At 39.9% G+C, this 9037-nt stretch overlaps 1 pseudogene; it reads right to left on the reverse strand.

The window, feature by feature from the left end:
* Positions 1-556: 556 nt before the first annotated feature.
* On the reverse strand, positions 557-699 carry LOC118759079 (U2 spliceosomal RNA; annotated as a pseudogene).
* Positions 700-9037: the final 8338 nt, after the last annotated feature.

Genomic DNA, 9037 nt, shown 5'->3' on the forward strand with positions numbered 1-9037 from the left:
TGAGACACTCACAGTGGTCAACCATTTCTGACTGACTGACACTTGTTTTTTTTAACTTTTGAAAACGTGATTTCATGTTTATCAAACGTTGACATAAAGCATTGTGCGCAATCTAGAAATAGGGACCTTATGCTATGGCTTTCTAATATAAATTTGACAGACAATATAGTGGCATCCTCTTTAGGACAGATCAGTGTCAAGGGGGCAGGAGGTCAAGAATGAACAGTCTTACTGAATAGGTTTCAGTCAGAGAAGACAGGTTCCACGGAAAGAATGCCTCTCCAAATCATCCCATCTGTAGACCTAAGACCTTGCAACTCAGCTCTTGGCTCTTCTGTTGTTCGGCAACAAGGAGACAGAACAAATCAGCAACCTATGCATGTGAAACAAAGATGCCCTGAGCTCACTTCTTGGTTTACAGTGATGGAGGGTCTGTAGCGAGCTGTGTGTGAGTGCCAAGACTTAACCCAGACAAAACAGCAGCATGTAAAATTTCTTTTTATGAATTTATGTGCCTCAAAATTTAATTCTTTGCTCCTTACTACTAATCCTTTCTAAATGTTTGTTATAATTTGTATGTAAAATGATAGTTGATAAATGCCTCATATCTGATCACTTCCAGAAAGTCTGAAAGTGTGTTTATTAAACTGATAAGAACAGATACTACACTTGATCTTAGCCAAAAGGCCTAGAAGCAATTGAAAGTGCCTTTAAACCTATTATTTTAACCTTCTTAAACTGCATAGCACATAAATGGATGTTCACTCTTTAATTTATGCCTTCTAATTTCAAGCCTTCTTCTGACTGGCAACTGAAGGGTTTTTTGTTTGCTTTGAAATTTTATGTTAATTATTTGAAAGAGTTATAATAAGGCGAGAGAGAGAGAGAGAGAGAGAGGGAGAGAGAGAGAGAGAAAGAAAGGTCTCAGTGGTTGGGGCTGTGCCAGACTGAAGCCAGGAGCTAGAAGCTTTTACTGGTCTTCCATGTGGGTAGCAGGGGCCCAAGCACTTGCAGTATCATCCACTGCTTCTTCAGGTCATTGGCAGGGAGCTGAATTGGAAGTGGAATGGTGGGATTGAATTCACACCCGAATGGGATGCCATCATTGTAGGATATGGCTTAATCTACTATGTTGTAACACTAGTCCCAGGATCCAAAATATTAAGACTGTAAATTTCTCTCTCTCTAATGGGCTTGTTTGCCTGAAGTTGTTGAATCTGAAGGAAATGAACATTAGGTTTAGTGATTCTTGGTACTTTCTGTGTTTTAAAGAAATCACATTCAAAATTATTTTTTCAGAAATGCAGTCTTTTGTAAAAGACCCCCTTGAATATAACATGTTCCTTGGAGGAAAAATAACCAAAGGCATCAGAATATTTTAATGTCTATTCTCATTATATAGACATTTCTATTAAAATCACTTAGACTAACATTTTTCTATTATGGATTGTGTAGTGATTAGTATCTTATACTAGATTGTCTTTTTGTTGTTGAACCTGTTGAAATTATTATGGGCATAATAATATTTTATCTCAAATATTTTAGCATGTGTGCTGTAAAAGCAAGAATACTCTCCTTAAGAATCTCAGCTAGCAGGACTAGTGTTGTTTTCTTAGGATTTTTTTTTAATATTTATTTTATTTTTATGGCGATGTCAGATATATATAGAGGAGGAGAGACAGAGAGGAACATCTTCCGTCCAGTGATTCACTACCCAAGTGACTACAATGTTCAGAGCTGAGCCAATCCAAAGCTAGGAGCCTGGAGCTTCTTCTGGTTCTCCCATGTGGGTGCAAGGTCTCAAGGCTTTGGGCTGTGCTCAACTGCTTTCCCAGGTCACAAGCAGGGAGCTGGATGGAAAGTGGAGCTGCTGGGACTAGAACCAATTCATATATGGGATCCTAGTGTGTGCAAGGCGAGGACTTTATCCACTAGGCCACTGTGCTGGGCTCCAGGAGTTTTAACATTAATATAACATTAATATAACTGTGTCTAAAATAAAGTCTGCAATTGCATTTCAGTTTCCTCATAAATGCCTTCTGTAATGCTATTTGGTTTTCCTTCTTTTTCTCTTTCTTCTCTCCTCTCCTCTCTTTCTTTCCTTTGTTCCTTCTTTGCCTTTCAATCCACAGTCCAATCAAGGAGTGGTATTGTTTATAATTGTTAAGAGTCTTCTGTAAGGTGGAATGTCCCTCTTCCCACTGTTTTATATTTAATCATCATCTTTGCATTTCTGAAGAGTTCAAGCCAATAATTTCCTTCCTATGTCTGTAAGATTTGTTTATTTGAAAGGTAGTTATATATAGACAGAAACATACATACATACACACATGCAGAGAGAGCAAAAGAGAACTCACTATATTTTATGTGCTGGTTTACATTCCAAATATCTACAATAGCTAGAGACAAGTCATGCCAAAACTTTTTTTCTGTTGCTCCATCTGAATCTCCCGTGTGACTGGCAGGGACCTGAGCACGTAAAGCCATCTTCCACTGCCTTCCCAGGTCCATTGACAGAGACCTGAATCAGAAAATGATCAGTGGAGATTTCAGGCTTGGACTTTTGCTCCAATATATGTCCAATACTAGCGTCTCCAGCAACAGCTAGCAGGACTACAACCAATGTTTGAGTATAGTTCTTTTGATTATAGTTTTTTAGCATCCATTCAAAAATGTAAAATCATTTAAGAAGTTTCAAGAATGTGCTTAAACCTATTTTAAAGCTCATACAAACATGCTATTTTTTTAAGATTGAAGAAATATAAGAACATAGCACTAAATGTAGTTAAATTTTGGTTTGTATCTTCCAAATCCTTTATACTTTCACATGCATGTGCATACATGTGTATGTATGATCAGTCTGTGTATTATGAGGTACAAATATGTACCTGCTTTTACAAACAGATAAATTCATTTCTATAATTTGTATGCATTGTTCTGTGGCTAGCTTTTTGAAATCAATGCATAGTTTTGCACACATTTACCACTTTTAGTGGTATAGTTCTTGGTGTAATATTGTGTCAAATTTTATTTATTTTTTCCTTTAACCATTACACAATAGTATTAGTTTCTCAGGGTTGATTTGGCTAAATGGGGTTGATTAAAATAATTTTTTTTCATAGCCTAGATGCTAGAAACTTATAGTCATGGTATCTAACTGGATATGCTTTCTCTCTGATGATTCTAGGCAAGAATCAATGTTATCTTCTAATGCCTACTTTTTACCAACAATCCCTTATTGTCCTTAGCTTCTAGATGCATGCCTCCAGTCTCATCTCCATCTTCTGTGTCCTTCATACTACCTTCTTTGTGTGCCTGTGCTGACACTGTATCCTGTTCTCTAAAGAAGACCTCAGTTATATGGTGAGTGGTCCATCCTACTTGAATATGATCTCGTTTTAAACACTCTGCAATGAGTCTATTTAAGTAAGATCCCACTTTTAGGTGCTAATGGAGAACACAATTCAAGCTTTAAACATGGTTTTCTCTTTGTTTGCTATGATGGGCATTAGCACCATGAAAATACTGGTAGGTATGTCTTTCTGTACAATAATCTTCAGATAGAGTCTCAGAAGAGCATTGTTGAGGTGAATGGTAAGTTTCTTAATAATTGCATGATCTTTTGCTAAATAACCTTCTCAAAATCTTTGGTTTGTTTACCATTTTCCCAACACTGTACTACAGAACTTGATTTGTCATATTTCTATAAATATTTACTGAGTTATAACTTTTTAAATTGTCCTTTTCTTGAATAAAGCTTGCAACAAAAGGATGGGCAGAATATTTGTTGCTTTGGCCATGAAATACCTTTGATTGTTTCCCAAGCTTTTCTTTTTTTTTTTTTTTGTGCAATTGTGTATTTGCTTTTTTTTTTTAAAGATTTATTTTATTTTTATTACAAAGTCAGATATACTGAGAGGAGAGATAGAGAGGAAGTGGAGCTGCCGGGATTAGAACCAGCGGCCATATGGGATCAAGGCAAGGACCTTAGCCACCAGGCCACACTGCCGAGCCTGTTTCCCAAGCTTTTCAAAATAAATTCTTGTCATTTATTTCTGTAACTCTCTCTAGAGGGACAAAATCAAAAGTTAAAAAAAAGAAACTGAAAAACAAAACCCCAGTCTTTGTGTCTCAGTGGGAGACAGACTCAGTCCTTCCTCTTTCTCCTTTCATCTTTGTGCTGAGCTCTGCTCCAGTACCAACTCTGTTGCTTTCCTCAACTAAATATGTACACACACACACACACACACACACACACACACCCCTTTAGTGGGCAAACAGGTGAAGAAAAAAAATAAAGTTTCGTAAGTACATCTTTGGATATGAACAGGTTTTGAGGGTGGAGATTGAAAAAAAATGCTATTTACACAAAGAGTTATGGGATCTCAGTTAAGCTTATAGAAAGATTATTATCTATTCTCTGTTTTTCTGATTAAGCTTTTTCAGAGTCTTGTAGAAGTTTCTCAGTGCAAAATGTCCTCTGAGTTTGGGGTTGTTGGTGTTTTTGGTGGGGGTGCATGGGTGTTGTGGTATTTTGTCCTGGGATAGCAACTCTTATGTGTGACTTCCCTGGCTATAGTTAGTCTTCATGCATCTGCACCTGTGTTCCATAGCTCAAGGTCTATTGCACAGGAGCAGATCTTCACATGTCAGTTACCTGCATTAAGTCTCCACAACTCTTTCTACCAATAGATAATTTCCTTCTGTTTTAGACATAAGACATCTCTGTCTTCATCCTGGGTGGCTCTGCCTCTCCAACAGTTGTAACAGTGTATGGGTGGGAAGACCCCTGCTTGTTGGATGCATTGTCTGCTCTCCATTTGCAGAAGGATGAGGTTAAGAACTATATTCTGCCGGGCCCGGTGGCGTGGCCTAGCGGCCTAAGTCCTCGCCTTGAACGCCCCGGGATCCCATATGGACGCCGGTTCTAATCCCGGCAGCTCCACTTCCCATCCAGCTCCCTGCTTGTGGCCTGGGAAAGCAGTCGAGGACGGCCCAAAGCTCTGGGACCCTGCACCCGCGTGGGAGACCTGGAAGAGGTTCCTGGCTCCCGGCTTCGGATTGGCGCGCACCGGCCGTTGCGGCTCACTTGGGGAGTGAATTATTGGACGGAAGATCTTCCTCTCCGTCTCTCCTCCTCTGTGTATATCTGACTTTGTAATAAAATAAATAAATGTGTAAAAAAAAAAAAGAACTATATTCTGCCTTAGGAACTCCTTAGATTCCTCTTGTTATTGCTACCCATGTGCTGGAATATGAAGTAGAGAGGGACTTTTCCACCAGTTGGTCCTTTGGCTTTAATCATTTCAATTTGCCAGCTTGATTAGTTTTGCTTAACTTCGGATCTGTGTTTTATATACCAATTTGACCCTGTTTAGCCTCTGTGTCCTTATGACCAGAGGAATTGCCTTCCAGACTGTCTGAGCACTGACTGCCTTGTGACTAATTTGTCTGCTAGATGGCTTACCCAAATATTCACACTCCCCATATACTCCAGTGAGATGTCTATTCCTTGTATATATGAGAAATAGAGACAAAAACCCAGTAGCATTGTTTATTGTTGTGTTCCTGGTTCTTCCAATGGAGTTCATTTTTGACTGTCCTTACAAAGAAAGGAAATCAATTGGCACAATAACTCAAGGGACTTACTGCATTGATTGATCTTCAGATATACTGCAGTGAAAATAAAATCTCCTACAAAATCAAAGAAATCACATCAAGTACTGACATGTGTTGAACTGTATCCCTCAAAAATTATATTGTGGTCCTTACATTGAATACCTGTGAAATGGGGTCTTTGCAGATGTAATGAAGTTAAGATCAGGTCATACTAGATTAATGCACAAAAACTAGTGTACCTGCAGGAGGCAATACAAACACAGGGAGGAGAATGTCATATGAGACAGACACATCCATGCACAGAGAGCTATCTGAAGACAGAAGCAGGGCTGACATTGTAAGCCATGTGAGCATGAGAACTAGTAGAAGCTGAAAGAGCTGAGTTCTCCCCTGGAACTATGGCCCTGCAAGTGTGTTCACTTTGGGCTTCAGCTCTTCAGAACTGTAAGAGAATGGATTTCTGCTATTTTCTGTCACTTAGCTTGAGGGACTTATGATATATGGTATAACACAAACGCTTGCACATAATTTTGGGGTACCTGTATAGGGGACTAATACACATATTCCAGAAAGACAAACGAGTCTGTAAAGTTCTGCCAATGAAGTTCTTGTTTTGTAAAATCAATTTATTTAAAAGAGTTCAAGAGGGAGGGGGAAGAATTATGGGGGAGAAGGGGAGAAAAAGAGAGAGAGCGACTCTTTCATCTCCTGGGCCACTATCAAGATGGCCTACAGGGCTGGGGATCAGGCTGAGGTCAAGAGCCAGGGTTTCATCTGGGTGTCCCGTGTGAGTGGCAGGTCTACCACTTTTTCTAGGTCATCAGTAGTGAGCTAGATCGGAAGAGGAGTGGCAAAGATGCACACTAGCACACATATAGAATGTCAGCAAATTCAGATTCAAATTTCTTGAAATTTTTTTAATTTTACTGACTTAATAATATTACATAATATTTGCTTAGTGTAAAAAATAGGCACACATGACTGTTGAATCTACATGACAATTACAGTGCAGTTATGGGTGAAATGGGGGCAGAATGGAACAACACTTTTGGATTGGATTTCCCACATTGGGATAACCCAAGAAGCCTGGGATCTATGCTTCAATTCACTGATGCTTGTCTGTAGGGTAGGGCCTTAAAAGTCCAAAGTATACTTAGAAAAACAAAAAACAAATATTTTAAAACAAGTTTCCACAAGAAATATATTTGGCTTTGTTCATTTTTTTATTTTGAAGACATTCAAAAGAATTGCAGTGTACTAAGCTACTGAGGGTACATCAAAAAACCCAAGGAACATGGAGTTGAAAAATAGGTTTCTGTTGATGTCAAACAGTTTTGAAATAGATTTACAATACTTTTTGAATGAACACTATGACTGCTTACTAAAGAAGTATATACATGTATGTTTTCCTACATTTACTATAACTCTTCTTACTCTTAAAATCATAACTTTTTTGGGTCTACATTTTATTTTCTACAAGTCAGAAAGAAGGAGATTGGGAGAGAGAAAACAAGAGAGAGATAGATCTTTCTCCTGTTGGTTTTCTCTCCAAATACCTGTAACATCTGAGGCTGGGCCAGCATGAAGTGGGGAGCCTAGAAGTCAGTTCTGGTCTCCCATGTTTGTGGCAGGAACCCAAGTTACTGGAACCCCATCTGCTGCCTACCAGAGTCTGCTGGTTTACTCTGCAAGTGGCTTCAGTGGCCAGGGTTGAGCCATGCCAGAGCCAGGAACTAAGAGCTTCATTCAGGTATCCCATGTGCACTTGGAACATTGCTTTTCCAAGGCCATAATCAGGTGACTGGACTGAGTAAAACAGCCATAATAGCAGTTTGCATCTATATGCAATGCCAGCATTGCAGGTGGTGGCTAAACTGGCTGTGCCAAAACATCAGCCCCTTACCTTTTTTTTTTTTGAGATTTATTTATTTTTATTGCAAAGTCGGCTATATAGAAAGGAGGAGAGACAGAGAGGAAGATCTTTTGTCCGATGATTCACTCCCCAAGTGTCACAATGGCCAGAGCTGAGCTGATCCAAAGCCAGGAGCCCAGAGCTTCCTCTTCCGGGTCTCCTATGCTGGTGCAGGATCCTACAGCTTTGGGACATCCTCAGCTGCTTTGCCAGGCCACAAGCAGGGAGCTGGATGGGAAGTGAGGTTGCTGGGATTAGAACCAGCACCCATGTGGGATCCCAGTGTGTTCAAGGTGAGACCATTAGCCGCTAGGCCACAATGCCGGGCCCCCATCCCTTAACTTATTTTAACAGGGCTTATATTTGTTCTCCTGCTTGAAATAACTAAAAACAGGAACCCTGCGTGATAGCCTAGTGGCTAAAGTCCTCTTCTTGCATGCACCAAGATCCCATAATGGCGTTGGTTCGTATCCCAGCTACTCTACTTCCCATCCAGCTCTCTGCTTGTGGACTGGGAAAACAGTAGAGAACAGCCCAAAGCCTTGGCACCCTGTACCCACAATGGGGAGACCCAGAGGAGACTCCTGGATCTTGGCTTTTAGCCACTTGGGGAGTAAGCCAACAGATGGAAGATCTTTCTCTTTGTCTCTCTTTCTGTAAATCTGGCTTTCAATAAAAATAAGTAAATCTCAAAAAAAAAATGCCTGCAATGACTGGGGATGGGAAGAGACAATGCCGAAAGGCACCAACTCAATCCGGCTTCCAAAAAGTAGGTGGCAGTAGTCAATCTACTTCCATCACTGCTGTTTCACAGTGTCTGTATTAGCAGGAAGCTAGAGTGATGAAAATATAATAAATGTCACAACATTTGTAATAAAAAAAAAAAAATCTCAAAAAAAAAAAAAAAAAGAAAGAAAGAAAGAAAAGAAAGAACTAAACTCAAAAGCCAAAACTGAACAAGGACTTAAAAAAAAAAGCAACGGAAAGGACAGATACCTAAGTTAATGACATTCAAGACCCTGGAAATTACATAACAAAGATAAATGATCCTTGAGAGATAGGAAACAAAAGAGGTAAACCCAAAGATTGCTCCCATTTACTGACTTGAGACAATTTTCAGATTGTGACCCAGGAAGGGAGAAGGTTGGGAGGCCCTTTACAGGGATGGAACTGAGAGTTCAGGGAGACCAGCATGGTTAGAATTTGCAGGATAGAACTCAGAAGAGATTAGAGAGAGCAAGGGTTGCCCTAGAACACTTAGCATGGTAGCACATGGAGGCGAGGACACAGATTGGAGCTGGGGATGAAGCCAAAATCAAAATGGTAATATTATAAAAATATTCAGTGGCTGGGCAGCACATTGGCTCAACAGTCTAATCCTCAATTCCAAGAACAAGCATTTAATGGGCTGGAAAAGTAATGGAAAATGGCCAAAAGCCTTGAGACCCTGCACCCACATGGGATACTGGGAAGAGGCTCTGGCTCCTGGCTTCAGATGGACTTAGC

Source organism: Ochotona princeps, chromosome 7 (assembly GCF_030435755.1).
Source record: "Ochotona princeps isolate mOchPri1 chromosome 7, mOchPri1.hap1, whole genome shotgun sequence".
In the NCBI taxonomy this organism is placed as follows: Eukaryota; Metazoa; Chordata; class Mammalia; order Lagomorpha; family Ochotonidae; genus Ochotona; species Ochotona princeps.